The sequence below is a fragment of the Puma concolor genome, chromosome B3, assembly GCF_028749965.1.
Source record: "Puma concolor isolate L17-30 chromosome B3, mPumCon1.1.hap2, whole genome shotgun sequence".
NCBI classification, from domain to species: domain Eukaryota; kingdom Metazoa; phylum Chordata; class Mammalia; order Carnivora; family Felidae; genus Puma; species Puma concolor.
The window spans coordinates 76,924,075-76,944,728 of record NC_141672.1 but is presented as its reverse complement, the minus strand read 5'-3'; the positions used below and the strand labels follow the sequence as shown (position 1 = coordinate 76,944,728).

Below are 20,654 nucleotides of genomic sequence, written 5' to 3'. Positions count from 1 at the left end.
ATATATAAAATAATTTAAAAAAAAAATACAGGAAGTACTTATTTCTAGTATCACTGAAAACCTATGTGCATAATAGTGACAAAATGGTTAAGGTGCACATGAACTCTTGATCAAGAGAACAGTATCTTTATACTTGAGATTAATGTTTTAAATATTAGGGATCTGTCTTAAATCAGCAATTTCCCTTAAGTGGTTCAGTAAATAACACTCAAAGAAAACGGTAACATGGCAATCTAGGTATATATATAATATATAATATACAATACTGTTTTGTATGTCTGAATATTCTCTTTAAACATGGGGAAAAGGTAAAAATGTTCGTAAGTATTATAGTCACAGATCCACATTGATAGGCAAAATTATGTTTTTCAAACATTTCTTTTCAGCTATCATTTATCACCAACAAATATTTGATTACTAGCTTCAGTGGTATCCACTACTTATCTACCATTTATCAAATTACCCATCTGAATTACTTGATTCTTAATCCTATTTATGAGTCATTATTTCAATTTTTACATTTTTTTATATTGTATTACTGCAAATTCACATACCGTGATCCCCAACTTTCCCCTCAAACACCAAAAAACCCTCTTGCCACAAAGCCCATCAAAATGTCTACATCACAAGTAAGCAATAATAAGGGAATGCAAGTGGTCTAGACCAGTACTTTTCTTTGATGTGCCCATCAGTTCTAGGATAGGGCATAAAATTCTGTATTTCTATGAAACTTCCAGGTTATGATGATGATGATGACAATGATGATGATGATGTTGCTGCTGGAGCACAGACCATATTCTGAATAGCAAATACAAAGTGTCAGTGATACTTATTCACAAGATTTCATTTCTTTTTTATATTGCAATTGAGTTCCAACAAATTATACTTTTATAAAATTTATACTATTTTATTTTACTTATTTTTTTTAGAGAGAAACAGAAAGAGCATGTCGGGGCAGGGGGGAGGCAGAGAGAGAAAGGAAGGCTTCATGCTCAATGCGGAGCCCACACGGGACTCAATCCCACAACTCTGGGATCATGACCTGAGCCAAAATCAAGAATTGGATGTTCAACTGACTGAGCCACCCAGGTGTGCCCAAAATATACTTTTTAAAGTCTACCATGGAGGCAGGTGTTTGGAAAATCAGTATTTTTCAGTATTTACCAATACTGTGACTTTTTTTTATGTTACACCCCAGCTGGATCTGGGGAACCACTCAGCGGTCAAATCAAATGTATTAATTTTTATACAGTAATAGATATACATAATCACAGTCACTTAATGTAACAGACTGTAAATAATCAAATCAATCGAAGTCAGGTTGTCGCCAAATGAGTTTGTCAAACTAATGATAATATTTGTCATAAAATTTTAATTTTTTATAAGGAAATAATTTTTAATAAGGAAATGAATTAAAGTTACAACATTCTCCATCACTCAGACCTAAGCAGCTAGAACATGGGATTATACCTAAATTTGAGAACTGACAATAAGATGACCATCTTCTGTTACTCTGAACTCAATTTTATCACCTATGAGAAAAACCATGCCAAGATTCACTCAAATTAACAAAGACCAAGCAAAAAAGTGAATCCTTGATTTACTTCAAAATAATGTGAAGCAGAGGGAGTAGATGCAGGTATAGGTGAAACAAGATTACACAAGGACTGTTAAAACTGGATCAAGTTCATGGAAACTGATTATATCCCTCTTTGTGTAAGTTCAAGAATTTTTCACAAAATTGAAACAGCATCAAATATCCACATACATGTATGTGAAATTATAAAGAACTTATAAAATTTTAGTTTTAGGACTGTTCAATTGTGTATAAAAGGGAAAAATGGCAAGAACCTAAGTGCCCCAAATAATAGTTTTAAGTAAAATAGTGTTTAAGGGGGCGCCTGGGTGGCGCAGTCGGTTAAGCGTCCGACTTCAGCCAGGTCACGATCTCGCGGTCCGTGAGTTCGAGCCCCGCGTCGGGCTCTGGGCTGATGGCTCAGAGCCTGGAGCCTGTTTCCGATTCTGTGTCTCCCTCTCTCTCTGCCCCTCGCCCGTTCATGCTCTGTCTCTCTCTGTCCCAAAAATAAATAAAAAAAAACGTTGAAAAAAAAAAATTTAAAAAAAAAAAAAAAAAAAAAAAAAAAATAGTGTTTAAGTATGCAATGTATGCCGCTATTAAAATTCTTAGATTATCTAATTTTATGTTAATATTATATTCACATTAAGAAATTTTTTCTACTTGAATGTTATGTGCTGTATGTATGACATGACTTTCTGAAAAGCCTATGTATGCATACTCCTGGAGAATAACTTTTTAAGAAAATGACAAAGTTCTTCCAAATTTTGTCTACAGCCCCATTCCAGGAAACACACAACCCATGTCCTCAAATTACAACTCAACTCATTCCACCACAGCCAAACCTATTTCTTTAGTTTTTTTCCTAATGTTATTTATTTTTGAGAGAGACAGAATGCAAGTGGGGGAGGGGTAGAGAGAGGGGGAGACAGATTCTGAATGAAGCAGGCTCCAGGCTCTGAGCTGTCAGCGCAGAGACCAGTGCAGGGCTCAAATTCTTGAACCACAGGAGATAGTGACCTGAGCCCAAGTCACTTAACTGGATGACCCACCCAGTTGCCTCCAGCCAAACCTATCTTAAAACTGCATTTCAACTTAACTACAAAACTGTTTACTAAACCCCTACCATAGGCCTTAGCTATTTAACTTCAGTCACAGAATCTTTAGAATTGAAGCATTTCTACAAAAGGAGTTTTAAGTTTTTAAATTAGAAACAAAATAGTGTTGCTCATTATACTCCTCAGTCTAGGCACACAGCAAGTTTCCTTCCAACCCTAAATCCCTCCTTGCCCAGAGGTAAACAATGTTTTTTCACATGTAGCTTTCCAGATATTTCTCTCATACCTTTACGTAGAAGACAAAGTTCTTAATACGTGTGCTGTCAAAAAGTGCTCGAGTATTTAGTGGGGGAAAGCCTGAAGGGCCAAGAGAGGGAAAACACCAGTGAGGAGATGACCTTTGAGTGAAGTGAGGAACCTAATCTTAGGAATGTCTCAGGGAAGAACATTCCAAGGAAAGGCTCTGAGACAGGACCATCTAGTGTGTTCAAGACTCAGTAAGGAGGCAACGTGGCTAGAGCATACTGTGTGTATACTATTGGTAAAGAGGAGCACAACAGATCATGTACTTTGTTAAATCACAGTGAATTTTTAACACTGAAAATAGGGAGCTATTAGTTGAGTTTCAAGAAGAAACTCCTTCAGGCAATACATTTTTCAAGCATTACATTTCAGTAGGACCAATGCAGCTACCACAACTGGTGGGAGGGGCAAAAAAACCTAAACCTATTCCAATTGTGCACCAGACAATGACAGCTTGAAACTGGACCAAGGAACGGCAGTATGGGTCAATTCTTGTATTTTAAAGGAAGCAGTGACAGTTATTTCACAAGGCCAAAGATAAGGTATGAGAGAAAACAGATAAGGATGGCTAACCAACATCTGACCTAAATTGACATAAAAACTGGAGTTTCATTAACAGGCAACACTGGTTTGAGAGGATTGCAAGAGCCCAGGTTTGGACTTTTAAGTTGATACCCTTAAAGGGAGTAGTCAGCCAGGCAGTTAAACAGATTGATTGGCAAGTCATCCAAAAGAGGCCGAGGCTGGTGATGGAACCATGGGAATAATTAGCTTATAAATGGTATAGAAAATCATCCGACTGAATGAAATTACCCAGAAACAGAACAAAAACCGGGAAGCTAAGTAAAATAACGTTTCAAGGAGGAAAGTGGCTCCACTGGTTAAATCATACCAACTGGTCAAGTGTGATGAGGAGTGAAAAAGACTGCTGGATTTGGCAACACAACCCTCTAGGATGTGTATTTTTTTAAACCATAAATACAATTATTTATTTGACTAAAACTCACTTTTAAAGTGTATTTACTTCCTCAAAAGAATACTGTCACATCCAAATATTTTATAAGATTATACCACAAAGCTACCTCTAAGTAATTCATTACCTTGGACACTTCATTATGCCATTTAACAGAAGTTAAAATATATAACGATATTTAGTTGGACACTCTCTAAAAATGGAGGTCCAACACAATTGGACGAGGGTAACTTTAACCCAGTAAAGATTTGTTTTCCATAAATACTTCAATATGTCAAGTAAAGGTCAACCTAGTATGATTAAGAGTTGAAATCTGTAGGCCTAACTGCCTGAGTTAAACCCATGTGTCACCATTTACTAAGTATGTCTAACTGGGCAAATTTTAAAAATTCTGTGCTTCAATATTCTCATCTCCAAAATGTGAATACTTATACAAAGATTACGATGATGATTTAAAAAGTTCACACAAGGGTGCCTGGGTGGCTCAGTTGGTTAGGCATCTCACTCTTGACTTTGGCTCAGGTCGTGACCCCAAGGTCGTGGGATCTAGCCCTGCTCTGTGCTGAGCATGGAGCCTGCTTAAGTTTCTCTCTGCCCCCTACCCCTCTAAAATAAATTAAGAAAGGTTACAAGAATTTTAACACTGATGAACACAAACATGGTAAAGTGTCCATATTATAGCTTCCAAAAGGAAAAAACTGTGTCTACTTCATTTTTCTTTTCAAATAGGGAAGCAATCCTATCATGTCTGAACCAAAGGGGTTGTCAGAGAAGTAACCAGTTAATTCCTACAATCTGATCAACCTGCCCTCTTCAAACAACTTACATCTGCTCAGTAATACATGCCCCAAAAAAACTCATTTGAAAAACCTGGGCAAGTAGGATTATGTGCTTTTTTTAAGAGATTAACCAGATAGTGACCATTCTGATTGGCTACTCTGGTAACTCTTCTAATTTATTGTCCTCTTTGAACTTTGTCCTCATTACTAACATCCCCATACAATAGCCAGAAGGAAATTCCAAAGAAATAGGATCTCAGCATTCTCAAGTTCCTTCAAAAGACTCCTTTTCTTCCCAAAATAATCTAGATATTAAATGTGGCCCTACAAGGACCTATATACTATGCTTGGTACTTGCCTATCTTTCCAATTATTTCTTGCTCTGTAGCCAAGTTTTTTCTCCCAATAATCTGTGCTTTTAGGTAGGATAATCCACTTCCAGATCTAATTTCAACACTAATTCCTTTAAGGTCTCTCACCGGCAGCACCCTCCCACCTCCATATTCTAAATTTGGTTCTCTTCCTATCATCTCACTCTGTTCTTTTCCTTCTAGATTATAAAATGCTCAATGATCTATAATAACAAAGAGGACTAGGGAACAATCTTTTGTTCATCCCTATATGCCCCAGCCTAACAGTGATTTTCAGAATAAGCACTCAAATGTCTACCTCACAAAGCAGTATTTAAATTGCTTTCTCCTACTCTTAACTCTAATCTGCTCCTTTTGTTTACCCAACATCTATCAGCTCCTCTCTAATCCCAATTACACTGCTTTTGAGGAGGCCAGCTCATTATTTTTCTGTGTATTTGAATATCTTATCGCCTACTTCTAATCTCACTCTCCTCTAAGCCATTTCCACACTATTACATTTCTAAAATGAAAATCTGATCGCACTCCCCAGTTTAAAACCTCAATAGCTCACCAATGGTTTTGGATAAAATAAAAACTCCCTGGCATGGCATTAAAATTTTTATAATCTGGCATTATTACTTCTAAGCTTCACTTCAGTTCCTTCTCTTAGAAGCATTTCCTGACTGGGGCACATGGGTAGCTCAGATTGGTTGAGCACCTGACTTTGGCTCAGGTCATGATCTCATGGTTTGTGATTTCAGCCCTACATCGGGCTCCCTGCCCAGATCAGGGAAGAGGCTGCTTCAGATTCTCTATCTCTCTCTGCCCCTCTCCTGCCTGCACACTCTACCATTAAAAAAAAAATTTTTTTTAAAGCAGCATTTCCTGACCTTTTAAGGGTCAATGTGGTACTCATTTTTGCATACTTTTTATAGGATCTATGTTTCCCTCTTAATCACATGGTGACATCTCATTCACCCATTTCCCTCACAAGGTTATGAGTCCCTGAAGAACTACACCTTTCTGTATCTCCCAAACTGTAACACAAGATAAATTTGTAGCATGAACAGGAAAGAGCATATAGCGAACAGAAACCACACAATGACAATGACAGAGAGTTAACAGGTAAAAATAGCTTTCCTACAATAAAGGCCATCAATAGTACTTGGACCTATTAAAATTTTCCATTCCTGTTCCGTATAACCTCAGGATAGTTCATAGAACTTTCTCCCATTCTGGTTTACTTTGAGGATGTCTTCAGTGTTCACTTTAATTGGACTTTATTCTTTTAGTACAAGCAAGGGATGTATGTTAATGACCCTAGTACCACACAGCATTCAATAATGCCTTTAAAAACCATTTTACTTTTTAACCTCAGTTCAAAATCTACTAGAGCAACTCTAAAGTGAGTTATCAAAATATTCCACTGTTGTCAGTAAAATACTAGATGATGCTAAATTTCTTAAGTCTTTAGGTTCTCATTCCTTCCTAGTACTCTTGGGAACACACCAGATTCCCCAACATTTAGCTGGGTCCCAAGTTATCACTGAAAGAGGTCAGCCCCAGATCTTTCCTAATTTGGATACAGGTTAGATTTCACTTTGAGATTAAAAAGCCTAGCTATCCTTTTTTAAAAAAAACTCCCAGTGAGACAGCATTTATTATTACAGGATGTTTCTTACAGCTTGATTCACGTTAAATTTTATTAAGAATAAATAGAATACAATCCACAACCCAAGGAAGATTACTCTGAATGACACTAATTTGCAATAATCTAAGGAAAAAAAAAAAACACGTAGTATGTCCACGTCTTGTTGCTAATAAAAACAAGCCATTTTCATTCTAAAGTATATGTAACCTTCAGCTGCTCTTTCCAATTACCAAAATTTCTCAGTCAGCCCAATTACAAACTCCTAATTCCATCATAGTTTACAAAAAACTGAGATGGCATCCCTTGGGAAACATCTGAGATACACAAAAATCTCAACCTAAGCATTTCCAGAAGCTACCACCTACACCGTATCAACTAGACTTAAAGGGGTGTATTTCCTAGTCTTTGCAATGAAACCAAGTGGACCTCACACCTCTTACCATCACCCAGGAAGGGTGTGCATCTGTTCCGAAGGCCCCCCTGGCTCCAGGTCATCCTGGCTGCTGCTGTTCCAGGCTGGGCATCCATGTTGCTGCAGCTTGTGGTTTGTGAGGGGTAGTAGTGTACAGGAAAAGCAGGATGGGATTTCAAGGGAAACAGGAGGAAGATGGCTTTCTGGGAAAATGCCATCACCATTATAGGTGTTAAGTAGTACCACACACATTTTATTGCAGCACAGTTTAAAAATTTAACAAATGAAAGATTAAAAATAAAAAAACAAAAATAAAAAATTAAAAATACAGACGTCCAGAGATGCTCTAAAACAGTTAAGTTAAAGATCAGGAAAAATAAGGTCACAGACTTAACAGCCAGTAAAATTCTTTCGAGCGTGGGGAAGGGGATGAGGGCAAGGGTGGGGTTGGGAGAGAAAAGGTTTATGTGATCAATCCACTTAAAAATGCTAATGCCTTCACTTTCTCTCCCAAGATGTAAAACTCCAAAGTCAATCAGGAGGCCGGAGAAATTCTTATGAACATTCAGAAAAACTCGATTTTAATCCGGTTAAAAATCATCAGTGTCATCATCATCATCATCATCACCATCATAAGTATAATAATAATAATAATAAATAATAATAGTAACTAGTAACAACAATAAAAAGGAAATCAGCGGAAAGTCAGGAAAAATGTAAAAAAAAAATTGGAATAACTTACTGTAGCTGAAGATCAAAAAAATCTCACTGTAAAAAAACAAAAATAAAAATAGCCCAGATTAGAAAAACGGGAGGTGCAAAAATGTCAAGTCAGTAAAGTTCATTTCTTTTCTTTCTCCAAAAGCAGTTTCCACAAAAACCGCAAGGGTAAAGTTCTTAGTAGCAGACAAGCAAAGCCCTTTCCACATCATCAATCAATCTTAAAAATACACGAGGAAGTAGAGAGGTCAGTTTATGAGAGGCTAAAAGGCTCCTCCTCCTCTAACCCAACTGCTGCAGAAAAAATAGAAATAGAAATTTTAAAAATTACATCTTAAATCCAAGGCCCGTTTTTGGAAACAATTAAAAAAAAAACACCTGTAAATTTGCCGTAGTGCACACCAAGTTGCATCATTATGTTTAAAATGTCTTTATAAAATCAGTTTTGGAATGGGAATGTGTGTGTTCTGGAAGGGTGGGGAAGGGAGGTTAAAAATCAAAGCTGAGCTCCAGTGAGTAGGGATGGGGTTCGCCTTGCTGCCCTGTGAAAGGAGAAGGGACAGATTGAGTCAGAGTTCCTCAGAAATGTTGTGCCCTAAACCCCCAAGACAGAAACATCTGTCCACTGCATCTAAAACATTTTGGTAAAGCATAACATTACACTGGGATGGGAAAGCCTCTACAGAACCATCCCCTCCTCCAGTGACTGTCTTCACAATTCTTCAATTATCAGTAGGTGACTAAAATTTACTAAATATATGCCTATATTCCCAAAAGGGTCTAAAAAAACAAAAATCTACAACTGAATGTTCATCTTGAACATCAGCAGTTTGGGCAAAGAAATTATAGAAAAACCAGGCCAAAAGAGATGAAGAAGTGAGCATAAGTCAAATATCAAGATTATGAAGGGGGAATGGTCTACCATGAAGATACCTACTAGAGATGACATCTATTCTCAAAACTAGTAAATGATCGAACTACAAGACCTGGTAGATTCTACAAAAAGGGGAAAGATGTTTTAAATAAGAAGCACATCATAAAAATAAATAAGGAGCTCATCATTCCACTCACTGACAAAAGAAAAACCACAAATGAAGGACAAGATTATTAGAGCTACTGAATATTTAATGTCATAAAATAGGTGAAAAATAAATTGTGGTCCTTGAGGAATTTGTTTCTGTGGTCCCACTGTTTGTAAGCCAGTATACATAGCTAATTCCAAGATATGAAATCCAAGAATCTGATACATAACACCCACTGAAACATACATGACCAGATTGGCTGTTTCATCAGGTAAGATTTGAAATTAGATTGCAGATCTTCTGACCAAATAAGGAACTGGTTGCCCTCACATTTCAGTATTCAGCCAAATGTCAGTAAACTAAAACATCTTATGCTGAGCTTTTAAAGTGTTCCTTACATTAATTATGTGTCAATGACTACAGCAACAGAACAGACACTAAACCTCTAAAATTTTAACTTTTTCAAAGCAGACTAGTTGAGGCATGACAAGGAAGTTACTTTTATACTTGGACTGATGTGTTAAATTGTACAAACTACAGGGGTGTGTGGCTGGCGCAGTCAGGAGCATGTGACTCTCGATCTCAGGCCTGTGGGTTGAAAACACCACATTGGGTGTAGAGATTAAAAATAAAATCTTTTAAAAAAAAATCACACAAACTATGAAAACAGAAGTTAATATGAAAAGCATTCACAATTCTGAAAGTCTTCCAAAATGTTATGTTAAATAGATGAGCTATCAACACATAAAAAAATAAATAAATAACTTTAGTGCCTAATTATACCTAGAGAATACTTTGTCCAACCTCTGGGAGGTTTGGATCCCTTCTTCTAAAGGACTATTCTCAAAGTGAGGGCTGCGAACCAGCACCAAGTGGCACTTATTAGAAATGCAAATTCTCAGGGCCCACACCAGACTTAATTAGAAACTCTGGTGGTGGAGAGCCTTGAAAACTATTTCAACTGTTCTTCCCCTCGCTAATTCTAATGTCAGTTCACATTTAAGAACCACTATGAGAGCTTAACGGGTACCCCTTTAGGTATGAGCACTATAAAATAAATCTAAGATCATAACCTATCATAGTAATTGCACCAAGAGAATTAAAAAACTGTATAGTAATCCTTTTCCCCTTAACACACCCCAACTTTCTATTATCTAAGAAAATACATGCAGTTATACTACATCTAATAACTAATAGTACTAGCAGTTCTCACCAATTCTCTAACATATCTAATATGTACAAAATCATCATCTTCCCTGATCCCTATGAGTATACTTATTAAGCATGAGTAATGCACTCCAGATAATTAACAAAACTCTTTCAAGACAAAAAAAATGTTAATAAGGTAGAAAACAATTACTAATATACAAAAACTGCTTTTAATAAAACCTTCTGTACACTTTTCAGCCTCCGTACAACAAATTACGAGTAGAAATCAGACATGAAAATAGGTAAGATGTCTAAGCCCCCTTGTTAAGTATAAAACTGAAAGCCATAAGGTTTAAATGATTTGCTAACGCAATAAAGAGGGTGGGGGAGATAGGGAATAAAGTCTGTTCTCTTAACTATGTCACTCCCCAGTTAACACATTAGACAATAACCACTTAATGTAATCTTTAATATTACAATAATGAACTATTTTGGATTTATACTTTTGTTCTTACAGCAGTCCCATTCAAAACAAAGTCGCATGCTATATGAAACCCAGTGAAGACCTCATCACAAATAACAAGGAATGTTTAAATTCTCTACAGAAGAAAACAGCAACCACCGCCAAGCATTCCCCTGCTACGGGCATGGGAAACACCAGAAGGTCAGGAGACCTGCAACTTAGTCACCATTCTTAAACCCTTCCTCTTTAGCCATATGAAAATGCTACTAAACCCTACGAATCTAAAAACACCTCTAAAATTGTTTCAGACGTGAATTCTGGGGTCAAATCTTTCCAGCTGGATACTAAAGTAATTGCTTCCTTGGTACATGCTGATCCTAAGAAACCCCATATTTCTAACACCTCAAGTCAAGAAAAGAGCCCTTCAATTAATTTCACTTCTTACCAATAACTGCTATTAAATATTAATTCTTCACATTTCTCTATTTGTCAACGACTTAACCAATCACTACCCTTATCTCATTTCTAACAGTTCTACAGTGATAAACTTTAGTTTTAAGCCCATTTAATATACGTTTACATTTTTAACGGGCAATGCTTTTAATCCCTATTACAGTATCTACAGAGTGAGGGAATTAACAAATGCATCATTATTCCTGGTAAAAGTACTTTTACCTTGTTTCCTGAAGGATGAATTTACCCTGCAGTATTGGTTTAAATTTTGCTTAGTTTTTGTAACACATCATAAAAAATACAATCAACTAAATCTTCCCCTTCCCACAGTATTAAGACAAAGTGTTTTCTTGGATAAGTGAATGTGATACCTAGAAACCTATGTAATTTTTATAAATTTCGTGAACATTTTTAGTAAATTTCAGGATCTAAAAAGTAGGCACTATAATAGTTTCTGAATAAAAAAGATTTCGATATTTGGGAAAAATTATTGCCAGAATATCCTGAAAATCAAATTTTAAGTTTATTTTAGAATGTTAAATTAATAACAGCTGCAATTCTCGTAACTAGTATTTTCCCCACGTCCAGTTTGGAAATTTCCAGTTACCGCTAGTGGTTGCTGTAATTAGTTTCTTGTAAAGATTCAAATATAGTACTTTTAATACCTACTATTCCAATAGCTAGGTAAAGCCACTTGACTAACCAACCTAGTGGTCAAATTCCTTAGTTCCGCTACTGATTTAGTACGACCCTAGTAACCGACACTCTAGAGCCTCAGTTTCTGTCTGAGAAAGATAGTAGTACCTACCTCAAGCAAAGTTCCACTAACTTATATATTTCAAGTGATTTGTAACCTGCAGATAAAAAGTAAGCCAGCTTTAATTATTACTGTTAATATGCAAACGATCACAATTTTTAAAAAAATAGAATTGAAAATAACTACTTCGAGGTCCGCCATTGCTCAGAGAGGTGTAAAAAAATAATCGGCAAAACGTTAAATCTATTGTTATATTTACTACTCATACCCTGCGGCACGCTCCAGAATTTAAAGGCTTGCGGTACAAGATTTACTCGGTAACCCTTACCCATCCCCCGCCCAATTTTTAAATTTAACAGGAGGCATCGACACTACAGGAACTTCCACTGCAATAAGAAGCATCTCGATCTTCCCTTTCATATCTCTCCTGGAGTCCTCATGGTCGTAGAAAATGAAAGGAAGCAGCCGTTAACACAGAAAGAGCGAAAAAGAAAAAGGACATTTCCCCTGCCGATCGTGGCCCAGAGGACACCAGGTTAAATCTACGCAAGGGCTGAGGCCTATAAAACTCTGTCCTGAATAAAACCTAAAGGCCCAACGCAAATTGAATAAACGGGGGCCTAGTTACTCTACCGAGGGTAGGGTTCCCTCGTCTTCTCTCCCACACCCCTTCGCGCTCCGGGAGGAACCCAGCGCCTGCCCTGCTTCCGCCCCCTCCACTTACCAGGAGGGGGGAGAGAGAAGGGATTCGATTCTGAATCTCCTACTCCCGAGTTCTACGTGGAGAAGCCAACTGCTGCTCGAGGTCGACAACGCGGCCGCAACCGCTCAGTCTTCGTCTCTTCACAAAATGGCCCCCGAGTCTCCTCTGCCGCCGAGGCGAAGGCCTAGCCCCCGCCCCGCTCCCGAGAATCCTGCTATTGGCTGCGACTTTTCTCGCTCCCGCTTCTAATTAGACAGTTCTACTGCTCTTCACAACGCTGCCCAATCACAACCAGTAGTGGGTTAGACTATTCGGGAGAATTTCCACATGCGTGGGAGAAACTAGTTTGTAAATGGCTACTTTTCCTGTCATTTATCACCTGAGAAGTGCTTATTGGTCACTGTACCTGACGAAGCGCTGGGTGGAAACTCGTCTTTGTATCGCGCACCGCTTCACATCCGGGTATCCGGGAGGTCTGATTGGCGGCCGCATTCTCCTATCCCTGCTCCTTAGATCTCCAAGTAGAAGGCCCGCCCAGATCTCGGAATTCCCGCGGCGTGGGGGCGGGGAAGGATTGAGGGATTTTTTTTTAGATAGCAGGCTGGAAGGAACTGCCCTAGCCTCGGGTCAAGGAAAAAGGTGACGCACCTACTGAATCCTCCACCGAATGTGGGTAAAGAGGACTTTTCTTAGAGAGGAAAGGGAGCAATGAGGACCAGCCTGCCGAAAACAAACCAGCCCTGCAGTTTTTCCAAGCCAAGTCCCTTCTCACTTCTAGACCCGAATGTCAGCCCTTTCCTGGACAGCTCCACTTGTCAGCCTGTCAAGCCTTGCTTCAGACAACCCATATCTCAGCCAAACCAACTAACTTCCTTATTCCTTTCCACTACAAAAAGTAAAGAAGTCCAAAGTGCTGGCCTGGAATACTAGGCCCACCCTCTGGCCTCAAGTCATCCTGCTGATACCCTAGTGCCAACCAAATTGGCTTATCCCTCCATCTCCCCTCACCATCCATATCTGGTCCCTCAAGTCCCCTCATCCTGAAATGGCCTACCACCTACTCCCTGGGGTTACCGCCTGCCAGTCCCTCTGGTTTTATTATAGCAGCCATGAACGCAATCAAAATAGCTCCAGCTCTACCAAGAATGGGGGAGATTTCTTTACACAGTTAAGGAAAGGAGGATGCAGAACACCTGATAATGTGATTTCATCTGTATCCATCTTAAGGGGTAAATGTATAAGTGAATGCAGTTTTATGCATTAGTTTTGAATTAATTCTGAATTGCAGAGAGATTCACAATGAAGCTAGATGTTAACCTGTCAAATGACAAAACAATTTATTAACTAGCTTGATGTCTTTCCTTCAAGAGAAAACAATCCACGGATTGGGAGAATACGGTGCCTCACAAGCAATGTCTACCCGGGACGTTTGGGCAACAGCGACTTTTACGTAGCATTAGAAGAGGCAACTCGGAAACAGGATTGGGGTTACATATCTGACCTTATTTAGAAAGGTCAAGGAAAAAGAAACAAGTTTAGAGGCCAGAGCTGGCTTGACGTTTGGGGATTGGCTAACAGGGTATATAGCGTTTCCGGTCAAGCAGAATTTATAGGGTACACCTGGAAGGAGGGACTCCATCTTGGATCTAGAAATTTAGTTCAACATGCCCTTGGGGAGCAAACTTTATCTTTTTCAGTGGTATGCCTTGTTATACTGCTTGAATTTTTTGGCTATATGCTTTTAAGCAAATTTGGAAACAATCTAAGCATGTAAAAAAACATACTCAATTATTAACATAGTTCTCTTCCTGGTGGGAGAATTACAGGCACTTTTTGTTTTATTTGTTGGGTTGTTTGTTTGTTTTACTTGTTCTTTTCTGTATTTTCCAAATTGTCAACTTTAAACAAGTAACCAGAGGAAAACATCCTACAAGTGCTTGAAGCCTCAGCTCAAGCTGAGGTTGCATTTGAAACTCTCTCATAGTGCTATGGTTAATTTTACAGTCTTGTCTTGGATGGTAAGTTGTTTTGTTTTTCTTAATTTTTATTATTGAAGTATAATTGACAATGTATTCATTTCAGGTGCACAACCTAGAGATTTGACAGTGCCATACATTATGCTGTGCTCACCACCCACAATAAGTATAGTTACCAAACAATGTTTTTCCATTATGGTAGCCTGTATTCACTATGCTGTACTTTTCAAATCTCTGGCTTATTTCTTTTTTAACTGGAAGTTTGTATCTCTTAATCCCATTCACCTGTTTCACCTATCCTACCTACTCCCTCCCCTCTGGCAATCACCAGTTCTCTATTTATCAGTCTCTTTCTATTTTTTATTTTTTAGATTCTACACATAAGTGCAATCCTATGATATTTGCCTTCTCTGTCTGATGTATTTCCCTTAGCATAATACTCTCTAGGCCCAGCCATGTTGTCGCAAATGACAAGATCTCATTCTTTTTAATGTCTTATAAATATTCCATTGTGTGTGTATATGCATACATATACCTTTATGCATTCATCTATTAAAGAACACTTAGGTTACTTCCATATCTTGGCCATTGTAAATAATGCTGCAATACACATAGGGGTGCATAGGTCTTTTCCAATTAGTGTTTTTGTTTTCTCTGAATAAATACCCAGTAGTGAAATCACAAAAGTTTAATTTTTGAGAGAGAGAGAGAGAGAGAGAGGACACGCACACAAGTGGGGGAGGGGCAGAGAGAGAAAATCCCAAGCAGGTTCTTTACTGTCAGCACAAAGCAGAGTGCTACACAAGGCAAGGCTCGATCCCAGAATCCTTGAGATCTTGACCAGGCACCCCAGGGGGTTTTCTTTTCTTCATATCCTCACCAACACTTACTTCTTGTCCTTTTGAAACTAGCCATTCTGACAAGTATGAAATGATATCTCATTGTGGTTTTGATTTGCATTTCTCTGATTAGTGTGTTGGACATCTTTTCATGTCCATTGGCCATCTGTATGTCTTCTTTGGAAAAATGTAGATTTAGGTCCTCTGCCCAATTTTAATTGGATTTTTTTTTTTAGTGTTGAGCTAAGTTCTTTTTTTTTTTCTTAATTAAATAGACTCCATGGCCACCATGGGACTTGAACTCAAGACCATGAGATCAAGAGTCACATGTTCTATTGACTGAGCCAGCCAGGTACCCCTATAAGTTCTTTCTATATTTCAGATGTTAACTCCTTATTGGATATATATTGCACAAATATCTCCTCCCATTCAATAGGTTACTTCTTTTACTGATGGTTTCCTTTGCTGTGCAAAAGTTTTTTATTTTGGTGTATAAATAGTTTACTTTTGCTTTTGTTTCCCTTGTCTGAGGAGACATTATCCATAAATATGTTGCTAAGGCCAGTGTCCAAGAGATTACTGCTTGTATTTTCTTTTAGGAGTTTTATGGTTTCAGGTCTCATGTTTAGGTCTTTAATCCATTTTTATTTTATTTTTGTGTATGGTATAAGGAAATGGCCCAGTTTCATTCTTTGGCACACTGCTGTCCAGTTTTCCCAGTACCACTTATTAAAGAGATGGTCTTTTTCCCATTGTATATTCTTGCCTCCTTTGTCATAGACTAATCAACCATATACGTGTGGGATCATTGTGGAATTTTCTATTCTGTTCCGTTGATCTGTGTGTCTGTTTTTATGCCAGTACTATACTGTTGCAATTGCTATAGCTTTGTACTATATCTTGAAATCTGGGATAGTGGTATCTCTAGTTTTGTTCTTTCTCAAGATTGCTTTGACTAGTTGGGGTTTTTTGTGGTTCCATACAAATTTTAGGATTATTTGTTCTAGGTCTATGAAAAATACTATTAGTATTTTGATAAGGATTGCATTACATCTATAGTTTGCTTTGGCTAGTTTCGACATTTTAATAATGGTAATTCTTCCAATCCATGATCATGGCATATCTTTCCACTTGTTTATGTCTTCAATTTCTTTCGTCAATGTCTTACAGTTTTCAGAGTATAGGTCTTTCACCTCCTTGTGTAAGTTCATTCCTAGGTCTTTTATTCTTTTTGGTGCAATTGTAAATGGGATTGTTTTCTTAATTTCCTTTCTGCTAGTTCATTGTTAGTGTATAGAAATGCGACAGATTTCTGTATTTTTAACTTAGTATCCTGCAGCATCGCTGAATTTATTTGTTCTAACAGCTTTTTTGGTGGAGTCTTTAGGGTTTTCTCTATGTAGTATCATGTCATCTGCAAATAGGGACAGTTTTATTTCTTCCTTACAAATTTGGATGCCTTTTAGCTCTTGTCTGATTGTCACAGCTAGGACTCCAGTATAATGTTGAATAAAAGTGGTGAGAATTGATATTCTTTAATTTTTTTAACATTTATTTATTTTTGAGACAGAGAGCATGAACAGGGGAGGGTCGGAGAGAGAGGGAGACACAGAATCTGAAACAGGCTCCAGGCTCTGTGCTGACAGCTCAGCACAGAGGGGCTCAAACCCACGGACCGCGAGATCATGACCTGAGCCAAAGTCGGACACTTAACCGACTGAGCCACCCAGGCGCCCTGAGAATTGATATTCTTGTCTTGTTCCTAATCTTAGAGGAAAAGCTTTCAATTTTTCAGCATCAAATATGATGTTAGCTCTGGTTTTGTCATATATGTCCTTTATGATGTTAGCTCTGGTGTCATATATGTCCTTTATTATATTTAGGTATGCTCCCTCTAAATCCATTTTGTTGAGAATTTTTTGTCATGAATGGATGTTGAATTTTGTCAAATGCTTTTTCTGCATCTACTGAGATGATCATATGGTTTTAATCCTTCATGTTGTTATAGTGATGTATCACGTTGATTGATTTGTGGATGTTGCACCATCCTTGTGCCCACAGTCCTACTTGATTGTGGTGAATGATTTTTTTTTAATGTATGGTTGAATTTGGATTGCTAATATTTTGTGGATGATTTTTGCATCTATGTTTATCAGGGATATTGGCCTGTATTTTTTTTTTTTTTTCCTTTGTGGTGTCTTTCTCTGGTTTTGGTCTCAGGGTAATGCTGGCTTGAGTTTGGAAGTTTTCCTTCCTCTTCTATTTTTTTTTTTTTTTTTGGAATAGCTTGAGAAAAATAGGTATTAACTCTTCTTTAAACATTTTGTAGAATTCACCTGTGAAGCCCCCAGGTCAGGGACATTTGGTTTTGAGGAGGGTTTTGTTTTGTTTATTTTTTGTGAGAGAGAGCACGGGAGGAGGGGAAAGAAAGAGAGGGAGAGAGAGAGAGAGAGAGAATATGAGAGAGAATCCCAAGCAGACTCCACGCTGTCAGCACAGAGCCCAATGTGGGACTCAAACTCACAAGCCATGAGATCATGCCTGAGCTGAAATTGAGTCAGATACTTAACTGAGCCACCCAGGGGCCTCTGGGGAGGTTTTTGAATACTGACTCAATTTCATTACTAGTAATCAGTCTGCCCAGATCTCCTATTTTTTCCTGATTCAGTTTTGCAAAATTCTATATTTTAAGGAATTTATCTGTTTCTTCTAGGTTGTACAATTTTTTGCATGTAAGTTTTTGTAGTATTCACTGTAATCCTTTGTTCTTTGATGTTGGTTGTTGCTTCTCTTTCATTTCTGATTTTATTTGAGTTCTTTTTTTTTCTTGAAAAAAAAGTTTTCTTTTTTTCCTGGCTGTTTGAAAAGATAAACAAAATTGATAAAGAACCAGCTTTTTGTTTCATTGCTTTTTTTTTTTTTTTCAGTCTCTATTTCATTTCCACCTTGATCTTTACTATTTCCTTCCTTTTATTAACTTTGGGCTTTGTTTTTGGATGGTAAGTTTTTTTTTTGATAGCAGAGTTTCATATTACTCTCTGTATTCCCCTGGCTTACTGCATATTCCAGGATCTTACACAAAGTGTATTTGAAATTTGTATTAATCAGTAACTTTATCGGAGAAATTGTTATTTTCCCAGGACATACAGGTAGACTGTCTTTTCTTCATTATATATTTTATATAGCATTTACTCAGAGGGACCCAGAGGCTGTGAGGCTTCCTTGGTCTGCAATGCATGTAACTATTGATTTAAGTAAATAAAAATAATCACTGTTTAAAAAGCAACAACAGGGGCGCCTGGGTGGCGCAGTCGGTTGAGCGTCCGACTTCAGCCAGGTCACGATCTCGCGGTCCGGGAGTTCGAGCCCCGTGTCGGGCTCTGGGCTGATGGCTCAGAGCCTGGAGCCTGTTTCCGATTCTGTGTCTCCCTCTCTCTCTGCCCCTTCCCCGTTCATGCTCTGTCTCTCTCTGTCCCAAAAATAAATAAATGTTGAAAAAAAAAATTTAAAAAAAAAAAAAAAAAAAAAAAAAAAAAAAAGCAACAACAGTCCCTGATGGAATCACCTGTGCTATGCCCACACTACCAAAATGAAACTTAATACTTTACCTAATTGCAGTTTGATTCTCTTCCAGGAGTGTAATCTTAACCAGTCCCTCTGAAATTTCCTGATCAGCACCAGTGAGGTAATCTGCCTAATAGACCCTTTTGTCCTCCATAGGAAGGTGACCTTGTCTGAAATAATCCTCCCCCCCCCCCCAACCCATTTACGTCTTCCTTATCTCACCCTCTCTCTGCCTTTGAAAACCTTTCCTTCCTATAATTCTTTGGAGCTCCTTTCTATTTGCTAGATATGGTGCTGCCTGATTCATGAGTCATTGAATGAAGTCAATTAGATCTTCAAATTTACTCAATTGAATTTTGTTTTTTCACAACACTAACATGTTTTATTACTCATTGTTCTCATAGAATAAATACATCCATAAAATGTTAACAAAACCTACTTATTTTCATTTTACCAGAAATCTGTTTTAGTGCATTGTCTTTGTCACGGCTTACTTATTAACCACTGTATTTGATGCAAGAGAAGTACTTAAGAGACCATTTGTGTTTTCAAGGAGTTCATCCCTTTGCTAGGTGGGGTAGAATTAGAAAATATAGGAAGAATTGACAACCAGTCCCTCCATCAAGTAACTTAGAATTTACTAACGGTGAGAAAACAATGCAAAAATAGCATAATACAAGGCAAACTACTAAGCACTATGCTGAAGACACATATTTATGACTCTGGTTTTAAAGCTTTGTAAACCTAGGTAGGCGAGATGAAAAGTAGGAAGCGCCCTTGATCTCTTCTGCTTACTCTAAACACCTTACAGTTCTAAAGTTGAATGCTTCTGTTGGTAGTGGTGTATAGTAGAAAGCAAGCCAGGAGCCAGACTCCAGTAGTGGAGGAAGAGTTGGGGAAGAGGTAAGGAAACAAAGTAGTAACTCCTTACCTTGGGCTAAAGAGAAAACAAAACTGAACTTTTTTTTTTTTTTTTTTTTGGTTTATTTACTTTTGAGAGAGACAGAGTACAAGCAGGGGAGGGGCAGAGAAAGAGAGGGAGACACAGAACCTGAAGCAGGCTCCAGGCTCTGAACTGTCAATACAGAGCCTGACACGGGGGTCAAACCCAGGAGCCATGAGATCATGACCTGAACTGAAGTTGGACAGTTAACTGAGTGAGCCACGCAGGTGCCCCTGAACTTTCGTTTTCCATTCAAGAAGTAATTCTCTTTGAGGAAGGCTTTATGTGGCTTGGAGTTATTATCAGAGTAATATATCCCCTGCAACCGTCCCACCTCCCAGTTCCAAGCCACCTGCCAAGAAGAAGGAGGAGAAAGGAAAAGCAGCAACATCTGTGAAATGCCTAATTACTTTTTACCTAAGTAATTAGCTGAATGTTGTACTCTATGTCTATCATATTACATACCCTCGTTGTACTTCTCTACCTTATTATATTCAACAAGTCAAACAGGAATTTACTAGTCAATCATCATTGCTTCTCTTCCTCTGCATCCTCCATCATCCAAGGTTGTCATAAGCATTTCCCACTGGAGAGTGAGGACATGGTCTCTGAAGAATCCAGACAAAGCATTTAATTTAAACTTCACAGAGGGGTGCCTTGGTGGCTCAGTTGGTTGAGACTTCACCTCAGGTTCGTGGTTTAGAGCCCTGTGTCAGGCTCTGTGCTGACAGCTCAAAGCCTGGAGCCTGCTTTGGATTCTGTGTCTCCCTCTCTTTCTGCTCCTCCCCCATTCATGCTCTTTCTGTCTCTCAAAAATAACCATTAAAAAAAAAAGTTTAAACTTCCAGAGCTCCCTGATTTACCTAACACTACTTTATAATTCTTTACACTAATTTGGAAACCTTTCTGACTGTTCACAGTGTATCTTATACAGGCAACTTTAGTCTATATGAAAAATAA

At 38.1% G+C, this 20,654-nt stretch overlaps 1 protein-coding gene across 10 annotated transcripts in view; it reads right to left on the bottom strand.

Annotated features, from left to right (window-relative positions):
* HNRNPC (heterogeneous nuclear ribonucleoprotein C) overlaps positions 1-12,548 on the bottom strand; it is a 56,865-nt gene extending 44,317 nt beyond the window's left edge. For 3 of the 10 annotated variants that reach the window (XM_025918991.2, XM_025918992.2, XM_025918993.2), the window contains exons 1-3: positions 12,394-12,547; positions 11,721-11,766; positions 7,848-7,873 (exon numbers count right to left, since the gene is read on the bottom strand). The gene's annotated coding sequence lies outside the window, so the exon portion shown is untranslated. Of the gene's footprint in view, positions 1-7,133; positions 7,285-7,847; positions 7,874-8,203; positions 8,368-11,720; positions 11,767-12,393 lie in introns of those variants that run through there. The other 7 variants (XM_086710206.1, XM_025918994.2, XM_086710208.1 and 4 more) reach the window with 7 other exon arrangements.
* Between the last annotated feature and the right edge of the window lie 8,106 nt (positions 12,549-20,654).